Source organism: Bos indicus, chromosome 1, assembly GCF_029378745.1.
Source record: "Bos indicus isolate NIAB-ARS_2022 breed Sahiwal x Tharparkar chromosome 1, NIAB-ARS_B.indTharparkar_mat_pri_1.0, whole genome shotgun sequence".
NCBI lineage: Eukaryota > Metazoa > Chordata > Mammalia > Artiodactyla > Bovidae > Bos > Bos indicus.
The window spans coordinates 86,122,200-86,148,583 of NC_091760.1; positions in this window are offsets into that span (position 1 = coordinate 86,122,200).

Consider the following 26,384-nt stretch of genomic DNA (forward strand, 5'->3'; position numbering starts at 1 on the left):
TGAAGCTCCAATCCTTTGGCCACCTGATGTGAAGAACTGACTCATTTGAAAAGACCCTGATGCTGGGAAAGATTGAAGGTGGGAGGAGAAGGGAACGACAGAGGATGAAATAGTTGGATGGCATCACCGACTCAATGGGCATGAGTTTGAGCAAATTCTGGGAGTTGGTGATGGACAGGGAGGCCTGGCGTGCTACAGTCCATGGGGTCGCAAAGAGTTGGACACAACTGTGACTGAACTGAACTGAACTAAGAGGAAATTTGGCATTGGAAGAAGTTATTTGTGACAGTGGAAAGGATCAGATGGCACTTGAGATGAGACCCTGAAGCATAGTTGAGATTAGCTATCTAACAATGAGGAAGAAGTAGAGAAAACAATGTACGCGAAAGTGGGAAACAGGGAAAGGCAGAGTGGTCAGTGCATAATCCTATTTGGCTGGAACATGTATGTGTGTGCTTAGTAGCTCAGTTGTGTCTGACTGTCTGCAATCCTTTGGACTGTAGCCCACCAGGCTTCTCTGTCCATGGTATTTTTCAGGCAAAAATACTGGAGGGGATTGCTATTTCCTTCTCCAAGGGATCTTCCTGACCCAGGGATTGAACCTATGTCTCCTGCATCTCCTGGATTGGAGGAAGATTCTTTACCCACTGAGCCATCAGGGAAGCCTCCTGGCTGGAGCAGAGAGAGTGTGAAAGAGAACAGTGGGAGGTAAAGTTGTGGAGGAGGCTGAATCTAGTCCAGGGAATACTTCCAAAGCCAGGCCAAGAAATCTGAGCTTCCTCTCATAGCACCAGGGGGGTGGGTAGACATGGAAGGTTTCTGAGGACGGAGTCTTGAAAACTATCAGAATTGTGCATTTGGACGTTAAATCAGGCATACCATGCAAGAGGGCTCCCACTTTCTCTGGTTGCAGTATCTTTCTTTAAAAGTAGCTCCTATGGTCATGATGATAGCCATGACTTTCTTAACCTTTCATCTGTATTATTTCATCTTTCATTGGGTTGACTGATGGAGAAACTACATCTCTTTCCACTAAGGGCTTTAGTTTGATTATCACACCATATCAAATCATGTTTCTGTGCTTTTTTCTTATGCCATTGTTTTTGTACACATATCTCAAGATTTGCCTTTCTCTTTCTTCCCCTATCTCCCCCATCATTTTCTCAAGAGAGGTCTCAGGTTTCTTATCTGAGTCACCCGGCCAAGGGGTGGGTGACCAGTTCAAGTTCTGCTGAGCACAGTGCCACACACTGGCCATCCTGCATCTGATCATCACATAGCCCAGGACACTGAAAGTCACATCAGTCATTTCATAATCTCAGTTCTGCTCTTTGGAAAGCCATTTTTTTCATCTCTAGCATGAAAACGTGCTGCTATAAAGCTTTCCTTCTAACCACAGAGATCCTTCTCTCTCTCTTCCAAGTAGCTTCCTGATTCTTTCTTTCAAAGGTATTTCCCTTCTTGTCACAGTTGTACTAGCATTCAAAGCAGACCCATCCAAGCAGAAAGTCCCTTTTCATCACTTTTATACCCTTGACTTCTTCCAAACTCACTCCATGTGGTTCACACATATACGACCAACAGATGTAGAGCTTGGGACTGTCAGATTGAACCAAAAGACCAAAAGAATCATTCTGACTATACAGTTATAGGGGGGAAAAAATCACTTCTCAACTACAATTAAACTATTCATCTTTTTTCTTTTGGGGGTCCCAGACGATATCATTCTCACTGTTATGAGTTTCACATAAGTGAAGAATTAAAGTTGTTTTGAAAAATGCCTTAACCACCAATTGAATGTTACAAATGCATTGATGTTTTTAAGCTTCAAAATAAAAGTATACTGACATGCTATTAAAATAATAACTTTCAATTTCTTTCCCTTTATTTAAGAAATATTGTTTTCTATGTATTTATTCAATAAGATACAGAAAGGCCAAAGAATAATGTAAAAATAAATATCATTTTTTTCTATGCATGTGCATTAATTTTATAAAAATAAGATTATATAGTACAGACTATTTTGCGATATGCTTTTTCACTTAACTATATTGTGAGCATAATGGATACTATGTTTTTATTAGGCTGTAAAATATTTTGCCGTCATATAGCTGTGTCATAATTTAATTAATTCCATTTTATGGGACATTTAGATTGCCCTCCTTTTGTTATTGAAGGCAAAAATATCCATGCAATAAAATCTTTGAATATATGTATGAAAAATTTCAATGATAAATTCTTAGAAAGCTGAGTCAAAGGGTATTGGAAGTATTATGATCTTTGATATTTTTGATATGTTTTTAGTTTAAGACAATAAACTGAGAGGAAATTGAATCCCTAATTCACAGGTTGAGCTTAGTAGCAGCCCAGAATTGTCGTGCACACACATGTAAAAGCTTGCTCTACTGTCATCTTCAGAATACTCCAGTTTGTAAATAGCAGAAATTACATTGTAGATTTGTTCATGAAAACTTCAAAGAGCGAAAAGCCTATTTGCTGGTTACTCCTTACAAGTATTACTGGTGGAAATTAATAATAATTAAGTATCGTATGCAGGAGTTTCCTTCCATAGTGCAGGAACTATATTTCTGCTTAAGAGGCTTTTGAGATCGGATAGAACTAAAATTGGGAAATAAACAAGTGGACTTTTAATAAGATAGTGTGTTCATTTTTTTCTTTGGTTTGTTTATGTTTTTATTGTTTTAAACTCAGGACAGTGGTTGACTGCAGGAACCATATCTACCTATTGTCTCAATATAAGTTCAGGAACCTGTCTGGGATGTTTTGATGCCTTCTGGTCTAAAGAAGTTATTAACAGCCCCACATGGAATACATAACAGTGAATATACTTCATGAAACTTACGCCCCAATTATCCTATCTTGGTGTATTTACTTAGCATGGTTTTCCACTTACATGTGACCACACTTGCCTTTCCAGGCTCATCTGTCACTCCTTCCTCCCTTCCCCACAACCTCCTGTATTTAAGTCACTCCAGACAGCTTGCCATCCCTGCAAGACTGGCGCTCTTCCATATCTCCTCACCTTGATTAATGCTATCCCCAAGGTCTTGAATGTTTGTCCTCCTTTCATCATGGAAACAAAGATAGGACCTACAAATTTCACTTCTGCAAAACCTGCCCAGCTCCCTGCACTAGAATTATGGTTCTTTTATATTCATTGCTTCCTACTCTGTTTTCCGACAGCATTTGGTTAAAATTGTTTTGTTTGGATTTATGCTGAGTTCTATATATTTCTCTGTCTCAGACTATACTGTATAAAATCCTCAGGACAGGCATCATTTCCTATAGTTATTTCTATATTTCCTGTATTCAGCTTTTATTCTTTCAATGCTGACACGTGGTGCTTAATAAATGTTTGCAATGTGAATGGGATAAATTCCCATAAATTATATATTTCTGTTCTCAGTATTCCATTTTAAGTGTCCTGAGTTATTTCAGATGCATATGGTACATCACAGACTGTAAGTTGACCTTTGCTTGCCTCAACAACCACACTCTTTGATTTCTGCTGCCTCTTGAGTAACTCTCATTCCCAAATGCTTACCATTAATACTCTATGGCATTCCATAAAATCAGTGAGATATTCCATAAAAAGTTTATTATTATTAAGAAAAATGGTAATTCCCTTGGCTAAGGCTTACAGTAAAATTCAAGACAAGAGAATCATTAAAATCAGTGTATGACATAATGAGGGCAAACCTTTGTCAACCTTTGGTTGTGTATAAGAGCCTACGTCATTAAACTCTTATATTTACCTTACTTGTTATTCTTGCATTGTTTAGAGATGCCCTTCTCAAGCTGTTCTGATGATAATGCTTGTCTGTGTTGATGGCTTAACTTGCATCACATCATGTATTCCTTACAGCAATCCTAAAAATCTGTTTTCAAGATAAAAAAAAACTCTGAGGCTTAGAGAGGGAAAGTAACTTGTCCCAAGTTACATACTAACAGATGGTGGAGCTGATATTCCTGATAAATGATCATGTAGATTTTGAGTTGTCACTTCCAGTGACAGGTAAATTATTATGTCATTGAAAACAACTTTTTGAGGGGTAGGGCTTTAAAAAATATTGAACTGAATTATGTAGCTTTCAGCTCTCGGTCACAGTTCTGTATAGACAGGTTCTAAATAGTTCTAAATAGACACAGTTCTAAATAGACATGTGAGAAGGTCTAATTCTTCCTTCTTATGATAGCCCTATTAATAAAGGCAGTTGCTGTTTTCTCAAGTATGTTTTTAGACCCAATATCATCAGCTCTTTCAAGTGTTCCTCATGTGACTTGGCCTTCCCAGATCTCACATCCTCCTAGTTGCTCTCCTTTGGACAAGCTCCAGTTGTGTCAATCTTTGCCTGTCTTAAGACTCAGTGATGCCTAGAACTGAACACAATGGCCCGGATGTTTTCTAACTAGCACAAACCGCAGTGAAACTATCACCTCCTTAGTTCAGATACTTTACTTATATTAATGCAGTCTGAAATTGTGTTACATTTCTTGGCAACTAAACATTTATTGGTTCACTTGCTGTCAACTAAAACCCTAAGTGGTTTTTTTATGTGACTTATGAAATTTATGACCTTTAGAAATTTATAAACAGGAAAGCAGTTTATAGACTATAAACTACTATGCTAATATTATTTATTAATAATAGCATAAGTGGAAGATTTGACCTATATTTACAGTGAAAAAGTTCACAGATAAATTATAATTTGTGGATATTCTTACTGCCTTCTAAAAATCTCCATATCATTAAAAAAAACAAACAAAAACAGGTTACACTAATCTGGCTGCAAATAGTAGAGGGAAGACTCTCACCCATGGACTCTAATATTTCTAAAACAATCCAGTACTCAACGTCAACCTAAAAACAAGACAGCACAATTTTTATTATACAGGGTGATCTGGACAACTACTATGAAGTCAGAATGTTTATACTTAAGAGCAGAGTCTCTTTATTAAATACACATATGTAAATTATAGCACTTGATAGCTGCTTGAGGGAAAATAGCCATCCTATTTTCAGAAAACAGAAAGTGCTCTGCCTCAAAACTCGAGTCCACTATTCATTTCAGTTCAAAAACTTTTACTAAGCAGGTAGTATGTACATGGCATCATAGAGGTGCTTTGAAAGATGCAAATGCAGTGGGATTCCTGCCTTTAGTCTGGGAGAGGAGCCTGATACTTAGATACATACATAGATAGAAATACTTTTATCATGCAAAATCATTATTAATAAACCCACTTTCATATTTATGCAACATTCTATGGAATAATAATGATCATTTAGGAACAAGATTGGTTATCTTTAAGTTATCTGGAATCTTGTTAGTTTAGGTAGGCTTCAAGGTTTCCATATAGCCAGTAGTAGTATAGATGTACCTCTACTGATAGCTCAATGAGTAGATACGTGATCAGTAGATATCTAACCAGGAGGTACCTCTACTGGTAGCTCAATGCTTCCCTGGTAGCTCAGAGGTTGAAGCATCTGCCTGCAATGCAGGAGACCTGGGTTCAATCCCTGAGTCGGGAAGATTCCCCTGGAGAAGGAAATGGCAACCCACTCCAGTATTCTTACCTGGAGAATCCCATGGACGGAGGATCCTGGTGGGCTACAGTCCACGAGGTCACAAAGAGTCTGACACGACTGAGCGACTTCACTTTCACTTTCACCTCTACTGATACAGGTGTTCATTAATTCATCAAGCAAACACATCAAATTCAGGAAACTGCAGTAACTGATGTATTTATGGGAAATGAGAACTAATAAGGCTATGCTGGAAGGCAGGGGCCAAATGCAATGAGCCTTGTATGTTCAAGTGGAGCATATGTTGTTTTTGTTTAACTGCTGTTCTTCTCCACACCCTCCTGGTAACTGAGCTCTCTCTTCCAGGGAGAGGACCCTCTGCACGTGGCTTGGAGAGGCAGAATGACCCAAGCTCCTTCATTGTTCACCCAGATACAAGGGTGGGCACATGACCTAGCCCTAGGTAGTAAGAGGACACTTTCCCTCAGGCCATAGTGATTGGTACAGGGCAGGCTGGTGACCCAAGCCAGGCTAATCAGGGTGCTGTCCTGGGCTTTTCTGTTAGAGCTATTGAAGAACAATTCTTTCTGGAGTGGTAACTAGAATGTCCACAACAGAAGGGAGGTTTAGGGAGAGGGAAGCTTCTCAGTACATCTTGATGCCAAGTGGAGACAGTCTGCGAAAAAATCCAAGATAGAGATTCCATGATGGCACCACTTGCCACTGAATGAAGCCAGGTCTATGTCAGCTAATAAATAAGATTTATTTTTTAGTTAGTTTGAATTGGGTTTTGTTGTTTCTAACTAAAAAACTTATGTTATCATAAGGAATTTGATATCATTCAAAAAAACAACCCAATCAAAAAATGGGTGCAGGACCTAAATAGACATTTCTCCAAGGAAAGTATACAGATGGCCAACAAATACATGAAAAGATGCTCAACGTCTCTAATTATTAGAGAAATGCAAGCCAAAACTAACAATACAATGAGATTTCACCTCACACCAGTCAGAATGGTCATCATCACAAAATATACAAACAATAAGTGCTGGAGAGGGTGTAGAGAAAAGGGAACCCTCCTGCACTGTTAGTGGGAATGTAAGTTGATACAGTCAGTATGGAGATTCCTTAAAAAATAGAACCACCATGTGATCCAGCAATTCTGCTACTGGGTGTATATCCAGGGAAAAGCATAATTCAAAAAGACACAAGCACCCCAGTGTTCACTGTAGCACTGTTTACAATAGCCAGGACATGGCAGCAACCCAAAGGTCCATCAGCAGAGGAATGCACAAAGAAGATGTGGTACATAGGTGCAATAGAATATTCAGTTCCGTTCAGTTGCTCAGTCATGTCCGACTCTTTGCAACTCACTCATGAAAAGGAACAAAATTGGATCATTTGTAGAAATGTATCTGGACCTAGAGACTGTTGTATAGACTGAAGTCAAAAACAAAAACAAATACTGTATATTAATGCATATATGTGGAATCTGAAGAAATTGCTATAGACAGTAGCAATGTATTATAAATAATTGCAAAGCAGAAATAGAAACATAGAAGTAGAAAACAAATATGGATATCAAGAAGGAAGGAAGGGGGGCGGGATGAATTGGGAGATTTTTACTGACATGTATACACTATTGATACCATGTATAAAATACATAACTAGTGAGAACCTACTATATAGCAGAGGGAACTCTACTCAATGCTCTGTGGTAACCTAAATGGGAAGGATACAAAAAGAGGGGACATACATATATAACTGTTTCACTTTACAGTAGAAATTAACACAACATTGTAAAGCAGCTATCAGATCAGATCAGATCAGTCGCTCAGTCATGTCCGACTCTTTGCGACCCCATGAATCGCAGCACGCCAGGCCTCCCTGTCCATCACCAACTCCCGGAGTTCACCCAGACTCACCTACATCGAGTCAGTGATGCCATCCACCATCTCATCCTCTGTCGTCCCCTTCTCCTCTTGCCCCCAATCCCTCCCAGCATCAGAGTCTTTTCCAATGAGTCAACTCTTCACATGAGGTGGCCAAAGTACTGGAGTTTCAGCTTTAGCATCATTCCTTCCAAAGAAATCCCAGGGCTGATCTCCTTCAGAATGGACTGGTTGGATCTCCTTGCAGTCCAAGGGACTCTCAAGAGTCTTCTCCAACACCACAGTTCAAAAGCATCAATCCTTCAGCGCTCAGCTTTCTTCACAGTCCAACTCTCACATCCATACATGACCACAGGAAAAACCATAGCCTTGACTAGACGAACCTTTGTTGGCAAAGTAATGTCTCTGCTTTTGAATATGCTATCTAGGTTGGTCATAACTTTCCTTCCAAGGAGTAGCATCTTTTAATTTCATGACTGCAGTCACCATCTGCAGTGATTTTGGAGCCCCCAAAAATAAAGTCTAACACTGTTTCCACTGTTTCCCCATCTATTTCCCATGAAGTGATGGGACCGGAAGCCATGATCTTCGTTTTCTGAATGTTGAGCTTTAAGCCAACTTTGTCACTTTCCACTTTCACTTTCATCAGGAGGCTTTTTAGTTCCTCTTCACTTTCTGCTCCAATAAAATTTTTTTAAAATTTTGATATTATGACCTTCATATCAAAGTCTGTTATAAGTATTATATATATTTGATATTTGTGTATATGTATGTATATATACATACATGCCTATGCATACATACCCTCCCTCCTCCTACCCACCACATGTTATACAGGCTGCAATATTGTACTCAGTTTGCAATTTAAACTTTATGCGATTTCAACCTCATCTTTAGCAAAGTTTGTCTCTAAATGGCAACCCACTCCAATATTCTTGCCTGGAGAATCCCATGCGCAGAGGAGTCTGGCAGGCTACAGTTCATGGGGTCACAAAGAGTCGGACATGACTTAGTAACTAAACTACTACTACTACATTCTGTATGTAAAATAGATTTTTATCAGTATTCTTACTGGTGAAGATGCTTTGAGAATAAATGAGCTAAAATTAACTGAGACAGATTTTTACAGATGCTGAGTGATTATTTAACATATACTGGTGACCTGAGAAAGTAGGCTTATGAGGCCTCCACACATCCATGCCTTAATTGTGGCAAACTCCAGTGCTTCTTTAGCTTCTAATTTTGGATGAATATCCAAATTCTGAAATTTACTATCCAGCTCTCTATTCACTAAAATAGAGAACACTGCAATCTTAAACCTCCCTTCAAAATTATTCTTCACAAAATTTTATGATGTATCAAAATAAGTTATGTCTGAAGTAAATTTTCTAATTTTAGGACCACTTTAGAAACCACTCTAATGTAGAATAATTTCCAGTACACTTACTGGTAAAGACATATTCCAAAAGAAGGAAGTAATTTGCAAGTTGTTTTTTTTTTTTTTTCCTGACTGAACGAGCCTCTAAAAACAAATACTCATCTATAATGCATGGAGTTTATTTTAAAGCAAAAATTGTGTCACATTTTGCCAGGACTAAATAATTATATTTTCTACTTTCTTCTTCCTTCTCTCCAGATCTAGTAATATTTGAATTGATCCACATAAAAATTACATTGAATTTTTTCAACAACTTAATAAAATACAGTAATGGCATTAATATTGTAGATGGTCTACACATACAAACTAATCTACCTTAGTAGATTTGATGAGTTAAATTAGTCCAATTTCTTATTTTAAAAAAGTTAACTAATATCATTTTTTGACTGACTGATCAAACTGAGCTTTGCATATAGTACCAAGAACAGGCCTGAAGCATCAGAAAAGATACAAGCTTTGCCATGACCTGTGCTAAAACTTAATTACTCAAAGTAGCTAGAGGCCTGGTTGGGCCTAATACATGCGAAGTTGAATGTTAGTCCCGTGAACATATTTGATCCCTACAGCAAACAGGCACCAATATTCAAAGGTTTGCTTTGTTTCAGTACTTTAACAAACCAGGCTATACAAACTCCATGTAGAATTGGGTCAAAACAAACTCAGTTTAGGAGGTTTGTTAATTCTTTGTCTATATAATACAGTAACAAGCAGGAGATATTAAGAAGAGGTAGCAAGAATACACAGGAGAACTGTACAAAAAAGATCTTTATGACCTGGATAACCATGGTGGTGTGATCACTCACCTAGAGCCAGAGATCCTGGAGTGAAGTTAAGTGGGCCTTTGGAAGCATTACTATGAACATGGCTAGTGGAGGTGATGGAATTACAGCTAAACTATTTCAAATCCTAAAAGATGATGCTGTTAAAGTGCTGCACTCAATATGCCAGCAAATATGGAAAACTTAGCAGTGGTCACAGAACTGGAAGAAGTCAGTTTTCATTCTAATCCCAAAGAAGGGCAATGACACAGAATTTTCAAACTACTGTGCAATTGTGCTCATTTCACATGCTAGCAAGGTAATGCTCAAAATCCTTTGTGCTAGTCTTCAACAGTACATGAACGAGGAATTTTCAGATGTACAAGCTGGATTTCGAAAAGGTAGAGGAACCAGAGATCAAATTGCCAACATCTGTTGGATCGTAGAAAAAGCAAGAGAATTCCAGAAAAATATCTACTTCTGCTTCATTGACTACACTACAGCCTTTTATTGTGTGGATCAAAACAAACTGGAAAATTCTTAAGGAGATGAAAATTTATCAGACCACCTTACTTGCTCCTGAGAAACGTGTGTGCAAGTCAAGAAGCAACAGTTAGAACCAGACGTGGAACAACAGACTGGTTCAAAACTGAGAAAGGAGTACATCAAGGCTGTTTATTGTCACCCTGTTTATTTAACTTATATGCATAATACATCATGAGAAATGCCAGGCTAGATGAAGCTCAAGCTGGAATCAAGATTGCCAGGAGAAACTCAATAACCTTAGATATTGCAGATGACATGTGGAGGTTCACAGTTCACATGTTGCTGAAGCCTGGCTTGCAGAATTTTAAGCATCACTTTACTAGCGTGTGAGATGAGTACAATTGTGCGGTAGTTTGAGCATTCTTTGGCATTGCCTGTCTTTGGGATTGGAATGAAAACTGACCTTAAATTCTCCAAGCCAGGCTTCAGCAATATGTGAACCATGAACTTCCAGATGTTCAAGCTGGTTTTAGAAAAGGCAGAGGAACCAGAGATCAAATTGCCAACATTCACTGGATCTTCGAAAAAGCAACAGAGTTCAAGAAAAACATCTATTTCTGCTTTACTGACTATGCCAAAGCCTTTGACTGTGTGGATCACAATAAACTGTGGAAAATTCTTCAAGAGATGGGAATACCAGACCACCTGACCTGCCTCTTGAGAAACCTGTATGCAGGTCAGGAAGCAATAGTTAGAACTGGACATGGAACAACAGACTGGTTCCAAATAGGAAAAGGAGTACGTCAAGACTATATATCATCACCCTGCTTATTTAACTTCTATGCAGAGTACATCATGAAAAATTCTGGGCTGGAAAAAGAACAAGCTGGAATCAAGACTGCTGGGAGAAATATCAATAACCTCAGATATGCAGATGACACCACCCTTATGGCAGAAAGTGAAGAAGAACTAAAAAGCCTCTTGATGAAAGTGAAAGAGGAGAGTGAAAAAGTTGGCTTAAAGCTCAACATTCAGAAAACTAAGATTATGGCATCCGGTCCCATCACTTCATGGGAAATAGATGGGGAAACAGTGGAAACAGTGTCAGACTTTATTTTTCGGGGCTCCAAAATCACTGCAGATTGTGACTGCAGCCATGAAATTAAAAGACGCTTACTCCTTGGAAGGAAAGTTATGACCAACCTAGATAGCATATTGAAAAGCAGAGACGTTACTTTGTCAACAAAGGTCCATCTCTAGTGAAGACTATGGTTTTTCCAGTGGTCATGTATGGATGTGAGAGTTGGACTATAAAGAAAGCTGAGTGCTGAAGAATTGATGCTTTTGAACTGTGGTGTTGGAGAAGACTCTTGAGAGTCCCTTGGACTGCAAGGAGATCCAACCAGTCCATCCTAAAGGAGATCAGTCCTGGCTGTTCATTGGTAGGACTGATGTTGAAGCTGAAACTCCAATACTTTGGCCACCTGATGAGAAGAGCTGACTCATTTGAAAAGACCCTGATGCTGGGAAAGATTGAGGGCAGGAGGAGAAGGGGACCACAGAGGATGAGATGGTTGGATGGCATCACCGACTCAATGGGCATGGGTTTGGGTGAACTCCGGGAGTTGGTGTTGGATAGGGAGGCCTGCTGTGCTGGGATTCATGGGGTCACAAAGAGTCGGACTTTGTGACTGAGTGGCTGAACTGAACCAAATGCAGATGACACCACCCTAATGGCAGAAAATGAAGAGAAACTAAAGAGCCTCTTGATGAAGGTGAAAGAGGAGAGTGAAAAACATGGCTTAAAAGTCAACATTCAAAAAACTAAGATCATGGCATCCAGTCTCATCACTTCATGGCAAATATATGGGGAAATAATGGGAACAGTGAGAGACTTTATTTTCTTGGGCTCCAATATCACTGCAGACAGTGGTTTCAGCCACGAAATTAAAAAACCCTTGCTCCTTGGAAGGAAAGCTATGACAAATCTAAATAGCTTATTAAAAAGGAGAGATATCACTTTGGTGACAAAGGTCTGTATAGTCTAACCTATGGTTTTTCCAGTAGTCATGTAAAGATGTGAGAGTTGGACCATAAAGAAGGCTGAGCACTGAAGAATTGATGCTTTTGAACTGTGGTGCTAGAGAAGACTCGAGAGTCCCTTGGACAGCAAGGAGATCAAACCAGTCAATCCTAAAGGAAATCCACCCAGAATATTCATTTGAAGGACTGATGCTGAAGCTGAAGCTCCAATACTTTGGCCACCTGATGAAAAGAGCCAACTCATTGGAAAAGACTCTGATGCTGGGAAAGACTTAGGGCAGGAGGAGAAGGGGACAACAGTAGAAGGTGGTTGGATGGCATAATTGACTCAATGGACATGAGTTTGAGCAAACTCCGGGAGATAGTGAAGGACAGGGAAGCTTGGTGTGCTGCAGTCCATGGAGTCACAAAAAGTCAGACATAACTGAACGACTGAACAACAATTTAATACACTTTCAAATGTTAAGCATTCAACAAGTGCAGGGTTTTTGTAATGCCAAATGTCTGTGTATGTGTTTTCATACAAACAACTAATAAAAATCAGAATTAAGAGCAAACTAGAAATGATCTTTAATACCTAAACTACATCCCTGGCTATGTATTAAAATTAGCTGAGAAACAAACAAAAAAAAACCTATGCCACCTCAAGAGATTCTGATTTATAGCCTGGGACAGGGTCCATATATCTATATATATATAAATTTTTTTTTAAGTTTCTCAGGTCATTCTAATATGTAGCTGATTTTGAGAATGACTGGTCTGAACTTTCTAATCTTTAAGGTACTGTTTACAGAGAAAGTGCTATTTAGCATATCGGGTTGAACACTCAAAAGCCACCAAAGTATCACATAGGTAAAGCAATATGGCTGGAAGGTGAGAGGAGCTGGTGGGAACTATGGCAAACCAGGAGAGACTCAACTAAAGGTGACATTTACTGCTTAGCTCCTGCCACTTGTCATATAGGAATACAGGCAGTACTTTCAGATCTTTTGTTTTTCTTTAAAAAGAAAGAAATTCTAGATATTTTTATGGTAATATTTCCCTTCTTTTAAAGCAGCCAACCATATCTGGGTGTTACCAATTTTCTGTTCTGCTTTAATTCTCTTTTGCCATGTAAATATATTACTGTTAAATGGTTGTGGATGGTTTCAAAATTTGTTCTTGTTTTAGCTGCATTTTAATTAAGTAATCAATTATTTATTTATCTTTCTACCAAGTATTTATTCCTAACTAGATCAAGGATTTCTTATTTGTTTAATTTTTTTATTGAGGCATAATTGCCATGCAATATTAGTTTCAGATGTGCAATATAAAGTTCTGGTATTTGTATATACTGTGAAATGATCACAAGTCTAGTTAATATCTATCAACATATAGCTATAGAAATGGACCAAGGCTTTCTAGCTATGACTTTGCATAACAGAAGCATATGATGAATCTACTACTTTTTATATCTTATATAGTTAAAATAATAGATTTGCCTATGATTCACTTTTTCCCATGTTATTAATGGCATAATTTTATCTCTTTCTATTCATATCTCTCCTCCTGTACCAATAGAAAAGCTGATGTGTGATACTGGAATTCTTTATTCAGTTTCAACTGCAATAATTTGTTATAGACATCACTTAATATTTTTTATTTGTAGTTTTCTCTTTTGGAGACAAATGTTATCTCTGGCCATTTGAATTGTATCAATAAAGTTTAGTTTTTTTCCTAAAGAACACCTACTTTCTTATTCTACCATATCCAGTAACACCACTTGGCTTTACTGTTGCTAATACATACACCCATACACGAATGAAAGCAGCTTATTTATCTTTCCTTTCAGTTCAGTCGTTCAGTCATGTCCGACTCTTTGCGACCCCATGAATCGCAGTGCGCCACACCTCCCTGTCCATCACCAACTCCCAGAGTTTACCCAAACTCATGTCCATCAAGTCGGTGATGCCATCCAGCCATCTCATCCTCTGTCATCCCCTTCTCCTCCTGCCCCAAATCCCTCCCAGCATCAGGGTCTTTTCCAATTAGTCAGCTCTTCGCATGAGGTGGCCAAAGTATTGGAGTTTCCGCTTCAACATCAGTCCTTCCAATGAACACCCAGGACTGATCTCCTTTAGGATAGACTGGTTGAATCTCCTTGCAGTCCAAGGGACTCTCAAGAGTCTTCTCCAACACCACAGTTCAAAAGCATCAATTCTTTGGCGCTCAGCCTTCTTCACAGTCCAACTCTCACATCCATACGTGACCACTGGAAAAACCATAGCCTTGACTAGACAGACCTTTGTTGGCAAAGTAATGTCTCTGCTTTTTAATATGTTATCTAGGTTGGTTGTAACTTTCCTTTTAAGGAGTAAGTGTGTTTTAATTTCATGGCTGCAGTCACCATCTGCAGTGATTTGGAGCCCCGAAAAATAAAGTCTGACATTGTTTCCACTGTTTCCCCATCTATTTCCCATGAAGTGGTGGGACCAGATGCCATGATCTTAGTTTTCTGAATGTTGAGCTTTAAGCTAACTTTTTCACTCTCCTCTTTCACTTTCATCAAGAGGCTTTTTAGTTCTTCTTCACTTTCTGCCATAAGGGTGGTATCATCTGCCTATCTGAGGTTATTGATATTTCTCCTGGCAATCTTGATTCCAGCTTGTGCTTCTTCCAGCCCAGTGTTTCTCATGATGTACTCTGCATATGTTAAATAAGCAGGATGACAATAAATATGTTACACAAATACTAATAAACTTATGTTTACTTAAGGTGAATGCAGTACTTTGAATCATCCCTGTAAGAGAACTGAGGTTCTCATTTTCTACCATAGCAGACAAACATGGAGCGGACAGGTTTGTGAGTGAATTTGCTGAGAAATTTCATATAAGCCATGAAGATAGGAACTGACAAAAAAATTTCCTTTATGAATTATGCTTAAAAAGCCTATTCATAGTTTTAAAAGTTTTAGCATTTATTTGAGGCCTACAATTACTGTAAAGAAGTTTGGGAATTTGTACTGACAGAAGGACACAAGATGAACTGATAGGTGAAGATGTGATTTATTTGCGAAAGATTCTGTCTTTTGAGTATGTCCTCAACTGAGTCGTGTATGTGATTAAAGTTTTTCTGTTTGAGATCAGTTAAGGTTTTGATATGAATTAGAGTCTCTTGAAAAGAACAGAGTGATCTTTGAAGACCTCCTTGTGTGAATGCAGACTTAAACCAATTAGAAAATGCCCAGATGCCAGAGTAGATGATAATTGAATAATATTTAATCTAATAGTTGTAAAAACTATGAATAGTTATAAATAGATATACATTCAACCAATTCATGATAGATTCATAAAGCTGACTCCTGTTGATAAAACAGGAGAACTAAATAAACTTTTCTGTGACACTCCACCATTTGTGAAACCCACCATTTCACTTAGAGGAAGGAGGCCATAAGCTCCTTGAAATATGAACTTGTTAAAGGGCAACATTTTCCTCCTCCTGCTACAGCAGAAAAAAAATTACAGAACTTGAGGTTTTCGATACGTTCATTTGTGTACATATAACATACATACATGTAGGCACGCATACACAACTGTTGTTATATGAGTGAATATATAATGTACATATACCCATATATGGCTTTCTTTCTTTCCTTTTCTCTTTCCTTCTTCCATTCATTCCTTTATTCTTGGTAAAAAAAGAAATAAATGAACATTCAGTGCTGTAATGAAGTCAACTTTTGTGAGAAGAAAACATTTAATCAGTAATTAGTATTTACTGATGTTTTACCTAAAGGTATTATTTAAAAACATAACAGAGAATTTTATTTTTCTTTTTGCAGCAAAGTAGGATACAGGAAGTATAGGATGTTTAAATATTTTATCATCCTCTCTAGCTGTTTTTCATAGACTCATAGAAAGCCAGACCTGGAAGAAACCTAATATAGCATATAGATTAAATTCCTCATTTTGTAGATGAGAAGACTGAAGCTCTTACCAGCTAAGGATCTTCCTCAAGCAACTAGGATTTAACCTCAGACTTTCTGACTCTAAGTCAGTAGCTCAGCTCTATGAAACAACCAATTTAAACAAGATAAAATGAGTCTACAATTCTCAGCATAAGGTTAATTAAAAAGAAAAAAGATCCTCTTCATTTGGTGAAAAGGTCAGCCAGAGTAGTAACATACAGTTAAAGAGATTATATTTTTGTTCATTTGTTTAAATTTTCAATCAGTAGTTCTAATGAGATATATATCATTTAACCCATAATTTCTACTATAATAAAGCAAAAGAGTTGTGTCCAACCCTTTGAGACCCTATGGACTATAGCCTGCCAGGCTCCTCTGTCCATGGAATTCTCCAAGACAGAATACTAGAGTGGTAACCATTCACTTCTCCAGGGGATCTTCCCAACCCTGGGATCGAACCCAGGTCTCCTGCATTGCAGGGTGGATTCTTTAACAACTGAGCCACCAGGGAAGCCCAAGAATACTGGAGTGGGTAGCCTATCCCTTCTCCAGGGGATCTTCCCGACCCAGGAATTGAACAGGGGTCTCCTGCATTGCAGGTGGATTACTTACCAGCTGAGCTACCAGTGAAGCCCAAAGAATTGGTTAGAACACATATTAGGCATTAGCAAATTCCAAGTTCTGATTATACCTGGCACTTACTAACTGAGTGACCTTGGAAGATATAAAACTCTCTGAGCTTTAGTTTCCTTACTAGCAAATTGGGTATATTAGCATTTATCAGAGTGTTCGTCTGAGTATTAAGAAAAATGATGCACCCAAAATGCCTAGCTCTGATGCTCAACAAGGTTCAACACTTCGCCCCTAAAATTTTAATAGCAATTGATAAGAAGGTGGTTGACGAACTTTCTGGGGTTATACTGAGATGATTGGTTGATATCTGAAATTACTTATAAGGTTGGACAACCATGAAAGAATACTGATTTATTTTTGTTTCACGTAAGACATGTGGTTTTAGGTCTACTGATCATTTGATATCTCTCTTGTACTCATTCTTGGCTTGTAGTTTCCAAGGTAAACTTCATGTTCCTTTTATTTCCCTGCTGCAGCTGCTGCTGCGTCACTTCAGTTGTGTCCAGTTCTTTGTGACCCCCTAGATGGTAGCCCACCAGGCTCCTCTGTCCCTGGGATTCTCCAGGCAAGAACACTGGAGTGGTTTGCCATTTCCTTCTCCAATGCATGAAAGTGAAAAGTGAAAGTGAAGTTGCCACATAAGGTGGTTATTAAGTGCTTGTTGAATGAATGCCATTGAACTTTTCATTAGGCATATGCTCAGTGCATATATTCACACAGAGGAGCATGTGTGAGTATAAACTCAGGGACAGGCACTTGGCACATTTTGTTCACAGCTGTACCCTCAGTGCTTAATAGCAGTGCTTACCACATAGTGAGCGCTCAAAAAATATTTGTTGAATAAATTAATGAAAGTGTATGTGTATACCATCCCATTTTATACACCATAGGAAGCAAGCTATTAATGGTTCCTGTTTTTAAAAAGCACTTGCTTATACCAATACATCCAATGAAAGCTTAAAGAACAACAGAATAATTGAAACAATTGTCTCTATTTCTACTGTTCAAGTATTCATATTTGTACACTGTTTTAGCTACTACCATTAGGAGAGAGAAAGTGAGATCATTTCTAAAACTAAAATAAAATTTAAAATTCTGTTCTTAACGTCTTTCCACAAAGAAATGACACCACATGTCCTTACTATTATACCAAAAAGATGGTTCTGCATGTTTGTGACCTTTCCTAATAAACACTAAGTAAGAAATGTTAGTCAAGTTTTGCTTGGTTTACATGTTTGTCTCCTCCTGTTCAACTGCAAGCTGAGATTAGGGACAGTGACTAGTTTGCATCTGCACCTTCATCACTTGACACTGTTTGATATATACTTGGTGCTGCTGCTAAGTCGCTTCAGTCGTGTCAGACTCTGCGACCCCATAGACGGCAGCCCACCAGGCTCCCGCGTCCCTGGGATTCTCCAGGCAAGAACACTGGAGTGGGTTGCCATTTCCTTCTCCAATGCGTGAAAGTGAAGTCGCTCAGTCGTGTCCAACTCCTAGCGACCCCATGGACTGCAGCCCACCAGGCTCCTCCGTCCATGGGATTTTCCAGGCAAGAGTACTGGAGTGGGGTGCCAGTGCCTTCTCCATTGATATATACTTAGGTGCTCAATAACTGCTTAAAGGAGGAAGAAAAATGTTTGCTTGAATGAAATTTACCTAAAGTACTAAAACCTCTATTAAAATACAATTTTAATGTCTTTTTCAAAAAATTTTCCCATGCTCTCTAAAGTCAAGATCATGTTTCTTTTAATACATAATTACTTTTGGAATGCATTTGGTCATTTAATGACATCTGAAATAGATGAGGGCAGAGAGATAGCATCTATGATAAGGACAGGATTCTTTTGAGTGACCAGAGCATCACATTGCCATCAAGTGTACAGTGGAGAGGACTAGCAGGCTCTCTTTCCAGTTCTTCTCTTATTCTGTGCCAACTGGGCCCTCGGTCTTATTGGTATCCAATAATCAGCCCGATTACAGCTAGCCCTGGGAGACATGACAGAAAGAGAGTCCTCATCTTGCATTAATTGCTCCTATTGAAACTATGCCACATCTCTCCAAGCTAGATGTTGCTTAGTATCCCTTTGATATGATAATGACATGCTTCTTAGCAGATGAATATGCAAATTAAAAGCAGTAATTTGGTGGCATGCACCTGCTGACACTGCACGGCTATGCTTCTGTGCTCTGCTGTAACACTGCAGTCACACAAAAGCATCACAGAGGTAAAATTAAATTCTAATGTCGTATATATTAAACAGATGCTTCCACTTTTCTTTGTATATCTACTTTTACAGATTTTGCCATTGGAATCTCAGTTCTCTTCATGCAATTAATGGACATTGATGTGTCATACACACAAGCATACTCATTGCCATTTAAGGGGGCTGATTTTAAAGAGGTGGCTTACATATATGCACATTAGAAGATGAACATTTCTTCTTCATAGCATAAAAGCTGATGACTTTACTCTTGTTTCACAAAGACCCTATTCATACATGGAATGCATCCTTGGGCTGCAAAGCTGAAAATCATGTTTCTATAGCAAAGATGTGCACCGAAATATACAGTTACTTCATATTGCCAATAAAGGATTCCAAAATGACTTGAAGAGGCTAGCAAAATACCCAGAATAAATACACTAAATTTCTCTGCTTCAGATTAGCTGCAATGAATCAGAAAGTCTAAATGGTGATTGCTTAGGTGTGACTTGTAATTACCCTCGGAACCTAAAAGTCTTTATCACTGTGTCATGTGCATGTGGCTTAACCAGTCAGAATTAAACGTTCTTAAGAATTGTATAAGCGGTGCTACTTCTCTAGTTTTGTTTTCCCTACCCGTAAGCCTAAGTAGCATTCACACAGTTATGTATGTGTGTGTGTATACACACACACACACACACACACACACACACACACACATGACAGTAGCTGAGTTGATTTGGATTGAATTCTTTAATGATACACATACAGATTAAACATTTTTTTTACAAGGAGCATTTTATACTGTGTTTAATGAATATATATTAAGTAGATCAACTCCAATTTAATTAAATATCTCCCTGTTGTTGGACATCTAAGTTTTTAGATTCTCCAGTTATATACATAATACCACAGTGAACATCTTCAAAACATATAGCATTTTCCTTCCTTTTGACTATTTCCATAGAGTAATCTTCTAAAAGTGAGTTTTTCTAGATCAAAAATTAAGGCCATTTTTAAGATAAAAAAATTTTTTAAAAAACTCTGGCAAACTATTTGTTTTATTTTACAATGTTATGGTTTTTAGAAATTTATCAAGAGGGACATTTTTATGATTACATGATTGGAGACACAATTTTCAATTTCTTTATACAGACATGTTACATGTTGCCATCTGTGTTGATTTAGACCTACTTTGTATATTTTTACAGAAATCGTCTAGTAATCTCTCTATAATTAACTGGAGACTTCTATGAATTAGCTTCATTTTATAGTCCCTGGCTATTCTAAAAATATTTCCCCAGTTCTAGCTAGTTATTTACAGAACTATGAAGTTTTACATGTGGATGAAGTGATTCATTGCTACTTAATATTGCCACTTAAATATCTAAGAGTAAATATTACAGAGAAATATAATTCTTCTCTTAACCTTTCAGTCTTATGCTATATATAGATTATTAATCTGAGGGATAAGAGATTCAAGGTTATTTCTAATTGCATAAATGTCATATTACTGGTGAGTTTTGTGGAAATAAGTATCTGTTATATTTATACACAATTTAACTTTTTACTATAAGGAATTATATTCTCAAATTTTCAATTGTAGTCCTTGAAAAATACATAAAATGTGTGCAACACGAAGGAGGTAAAATTGTGGTAATTTTTAAAATTTCACTTTCATTTGTATTGTTCAATAAATGACTAATTTTGTTAGATTATGGATTTTTTAAAGACTTCTATTTTAATTATTTAGCAGCCACATCATCAACAAAAGTTTTAACTTTTCAGCAAAATAAAAACTGTGTATGCAATGACTTCGGATAATCTTGAAAAGAAGTGGGAATTCATTCTACTCTTTTCTATCTCATTTCTGCCTTTGAAATTGTTACAACTTTAATACCATTTTGAAGGGTGGGATATAAATTCTGAAACCCAGATTTTCCTATTACTGGGATAGTCCCTGTAATACGAACCAAGAGACTCAGGTTTTAGATCAAACTCTGACATAATAAGGTGGGAAAGCATTTTATTTATCTTTTCTGGGCCTCAATTTTTTACTGAAAGTAGTCATTCATTTAAAAATATTTACTGGATACCTACTGTGTGCTGGGAACTGTTAAAGGTGATGGAGATATAGCAGGGAATAAAATAAGGGCCCTCTGTTACAGAGCTTACATTGTAGTATGTGATAGAGATATAATAACAAATAAGTACATTTAACATGAGCTGCCTGGAGCTCCACATCCCTCTATCTTCTCTGTCCTCCACCAGCAAGTCCTCAGAATGACTTCTCTAAGGCCAACCTCTGATTAAAGGTATATTTAAAGTAAACAGGATAGAAAATATGAATAGACTAATTACAAGTTCTGAAATTGAATCAATGATTTCAAAACTCCCAACAAACAAAATCCAGGACCAGATGACTTCACAGGTGAATTCTACAAAACATTTAGAGCTATCCTTCTGAAACTATTCTGAAAATTTGTAGAGGAAGGAATACTTCTGAACTTATTCTTTGAGGTCACCATCACCCTGATACCGAAACCAGATAAAGATATTACAAAAATAAAATTATAGGCCAATAACACTAATGAACATTATGTAAAAATCCTCAACAAAATACTAACAAACTGAATCCAACAATGCATTAAAAAGATCATACACAATGATCAAATGAAATTTATCCCAGGAAGGCAAGGATTTTTCAATATCCACAAATCAATCAGGGTGATACATGACATTAACAAATTAAGGAATAAAAACTATATGATCATCTCAACAGATACAGAAGAAACTTTTGATAAAATTCAGTATCCATTTATGATAAAAATTCTCCAGAAAGTGGGCATGGAGGGAACATACCTCAACCTAATAAAGGCCATATATGACAGACCTTCAGCTAACATCATATTCAACAGTGAAAAGCTGAAAGCATTCCCTCTAAGATCAGGAACAAGATGAGGATGACTCCTCTTGCCATTTTTAAAAATTTTATTTATTTTTAACTGAAGGATAATTACTTTACAATATTATGCTTGTTTCTGCCATATATCAACATGAAACAGCCATAGGTATACATATTTCCCCTCCCTCTTGAACCTCCCTCCCATCCCCCACCCCATCCCACACCTCTAGATTGTCACAGAGCCCCGGGTTGAGTTCCCTGAGTCATACAGCAAAATCGCACTGGCTATCTGTTTCACATATGGTAGTGTATATGCTTCCATGCTACTCTCTCCATCTGTCCCACCCTCTCCTTCCCCCTGCCCTCTATGGCTACACGTCTGCTCTCTATGTCAGTGTCTCCACTGCTGCCCTGCAGATAGGTTCATCCGTGCCATCTTTCTAGATTCCATATAAATGCATTAATATACAATATTTGTTTTTTTCTTCCTGACTTACTTCACTCTCTGTAACAGGCTCTAGATTCATCCACATCATTAGAAGTGACTCAAATGTGTTCCTTTTAATGGCTGAGTAATATTCCATTGTGTATATGTGCCACACCTTTATCCATTTATCTGTCAATGGACATCTAGGTTGCCTCCATGTCATAGCTATGTAAATAGTGCTGCAGCAAACATTGGGGTACATGTGTATTTTTCAGTTATGGTTTCCTCAGGGTATATGTCCAGTAGAGGGATTGTTGGGCCATATGGTAGTTTTATTCCTAGGTTTTTAAGGAAGCTCCATACTGTCTTCCATAGTAGCTATATCAATTTGCATTCCTACTGACAGTGCAAGAGGGTTCCCTTCTCTCCACACCCTCTCCAGCATTTGTTGTTTGTAGATTTTTTGATGATGGCCATTCCGACTTATATAAGATGATATATCATTATAGTTTTGATTTGTATTTCTTTAATAATGAGCAATGTTGAACATCTTTTTGTGTTTATAAGGAATACGTCAAGGCTGTATATTGTCACCCTGCTTATTTAACTTATATGCAGAGTACCTCATGAGAAACACTGGACTGGAAGAAGCACAAGCTGGAATCAAGATTTCAGGGAGAAATATCAATAACCTCAGATATGCAGATGACACCACCCTTATGGCAGAAAGTGAAGAGGAACTAAAAGCCTCTTGAAGAAAGTAAAAGAGGAGAGTGAAAAAGTTGGCTTGAAGCTCAACATTCAGAAAACAAAGATCATGTCATCCGGTCCCATCACTTCATGGAAAATAGATGGGGAAACAGTGGAAACAGTGTCAGACTTTATTTTTTTGGGCTCCAAAATCACCGCAGATGGTGACTGCAGCCATGAAATTAAAAGATGCTTACTCCTTGGAAGGAAAGTTATGACCAACCTAGATAGCACATTCAAAAGCAGAGACATTACTTTGCCAATAAAGGTCCGTCTAGTCAAGGCTATGGTTTTTCCAGTGGTCATGTATGGATGTGAGAGTTGGACTGTGAAGAAGGTTGAGCGCCAAAGAATTGATGCTTTTGAACTGTGGTGTTGGAGAAGACTCTTGAGAGTCCCTTGGACTGCAAGGAGATCCAACCAGTCCATTCTGAAGGAGATCAGCCCTGGGATTTCTTTGGAAGGAATGGTGCTAAAGCTGAAACTCCAGTAGTTTGGCCACCTCATGCAAAGAGTTGACTCATTGGAAAAGACCCTGATGCTGGGAGGGATTGGGGGTAGGAGGAGAAGGGGACGACAGAGGATGAGATGGCTGGATGGCATCACTGACTCAATGGACGTGAGTCTGAGTGAACTCCAGGAGTTGGTGATGGACAGGGAGGCCTGGCGTGCTGCGATTCATGGGGTTGCAAAGAGTCGGACACAACTGAGCGACTGAACTGAACCGAACCATCTGTATGTATTCACTGGAGAATTGTCTGTTTAGGTCTTCTGCCCGCTTTTTGATTGGGTCACTTGTTTTTCTGGTATAGAGTTGCATAAGCTGGTTGTATAGCTTGTATATTTTGGAAATTAATCCTTTGTGAGTTGTTGCATTTACTATTGTTTTCTCTCATTCTAAGGGTTGCATTTTTACCTTTTTAAATAGTTTTCTTTGCTGTGCAAAAGTTTTTAAGTTTACTTAGGTCCCACTTGTTTATTTTTGTTTTAATTTCTATTACTCTAAGAGGTGGGTCATAGAAAATCTGGCTGTGATTTACATCATAGAGACTCTGCCTATGTTTTCCTCTAACAGTTTTATAGTTTCCAGTCTTACATTTAGATCTTTAATCCATTTTGAGTTTATCTTTGTGTATGGTGTTGGAAAGTGTTCTAATCTAATTCTTTTACACATAGCTGTCTAGTTTTCCCAGCACCACTTATTGAAGAGACTCTCTTTTCTCCACTGTATATTTTTGCCTCTTTTGTCAAAGATTAGGTGCCTATTGGTGTGTGGATTTATCTCTGGCCTTTCTATCTTGTTCTATTGGTCTAGATTTCTGTTTTTGTGCCAGTACCAAACTGTCTCAATGACTGTAACTTTGTATATAGTCTGAAGTTAGGAAGGTTGATTCCTCTGGCTCCATTCTTCTTTCTCAAGATTGGCTATTTGGGGTCTTTTGTGTTTCCATAAAAATTGTGAAATTTTTAGTTTTAGTTCTGTGAAAAATGCCATTGGTTATTTGATAGGGATTGTACTAAATCTGTAGATTATATTTGGTAGTATAGTCTTTTTCACAGTATCGATTCTTCCAAGCCAGGAACATAGAATATCTCCATTTGTTTATGTTGTCTTTGATTTCTTGCATCAGTGTCTTAGTTTTCTGTATACAGCTCTTTTTTCTCCTTAGGTAGGTTTAGTCCTAGATATTTTATTCTTTTTGTTGCAATGGTATATGGGATTGATTCCTTAATTCCTATTTATTTTTTTGTTGTTAGTATATTGGAATTCAAGTGATTTTTGTGTACTGATTTTGTATCCTGCAGCTTAACTAAACTCATTGATTAGTTCTAATAGTTTTCTAATGGTATCTCTGGGTTTTTATGTATAGTATCAGGTCATCTGCAAACAGTGAGAGTTTTACTTCTTCTTTTCCAATCTGGATTCCTTTTATTTTTTTCTTCTCTGATTGCCATAGCTAGGACTTCCAAAACTATGTTGAATAACTGGCAAGAGTGGGCTCCTTTGTCTTGTTCCTGATCTTAGAGGAAATGCTTTCAGTTTTTCACCATTGAGACTTATGTTTGTTGTGGGTTTATCACATATGGTCTTTATTATGCTGAGATAGGTTCCTTCTATGCCCAGTTTCTAAAGAGTTTTTATAATAAATGGGTGCTGAATGTTGTCAAAAGCTTTTTCTGCATCTATTGAGATTATCATATGGTTTTTATATTTCAATTTGTTAATATGGTATATCACATTGATTGATTTGCATATACACTCTTTGTCATTTTTGTTCAAGTCTTTGCCACAGCAATCAGAGAAGGAAAGGAAATAAAAGGAATCTGAATAGGAAAAGAAGATGTAAAGCTGTCACTGTTTATAGATGACATGATCCCAAGCATAGAAAATCCTTAAAATGCTACCAGAAAACTATTAGAGTGCATCAATGAATTTGATAAGGTTGCAGGATGCAAAATACATGGAAAATATGGAAATCTGTTGCATGTCTATACACTAACAATGAAATATCAGAAAGAGAAATTAAGGAATCAATCACATTTACCATTGTATCAAAAAGAGGAGAGTATCTAGGAATAACTTTACCTAAGGAGGCAAAAGACCTGTACTCAAAAAACTATAAGATGCTGATGAAAGAAATGAAAGATAACAGATGGAAAGATTGGATCAGAAGAATCAATACTGTTAAAATGAGTATTCCATACAAGGCAATTTACAGATTCAGTGCAATCCCATATCAAATTACCAATGGCATTTTTTACAGAACTGGAACAAAAAATTTTAAATTTGTATGGAAACACAGAAGACCCTGAATAGCAAAACACTTGAGAAAGAATAGAGCTGGAGGAATCATGCTCCTTGACTTCAGACTATTCAAATCAGTATAGTAATCAAATCAGTATGGTACTGGCACAAAAACAGAAATATAGATCAATGGAAACAGATAGAAACCCCATAAATAAGCGTACACACTTATAGTCAGTTAATCTATGACAGAAGGAACAATAATATGCAATGGAGAAAAGACAGTCTCTTCAATAAGTGATGCTGGGAAAACTGGAAAGCTACATGTAAGAGAATGAAATTAAAACATTTTCTAATGCCATACACAAAATAAACTCAAAATGGATTAAAGACCTAAATGTAAGACCAGATATTTTAAAACTTTTAGAGGAAAACAGGCAGAATACTCTTTGACATAAATTGCAGTAGTATTTTTTTGGATCTGCATTCTAGAGTAGTGGAAACAAAAGCAAAAATGAATAAATGGGACCTAATTAAACTTAAATGCTTTTGCACAGCAAAGGAAACTATAAACAAAATGAAAACCTATGGAATGGGAGGGAATATTTGCAAAT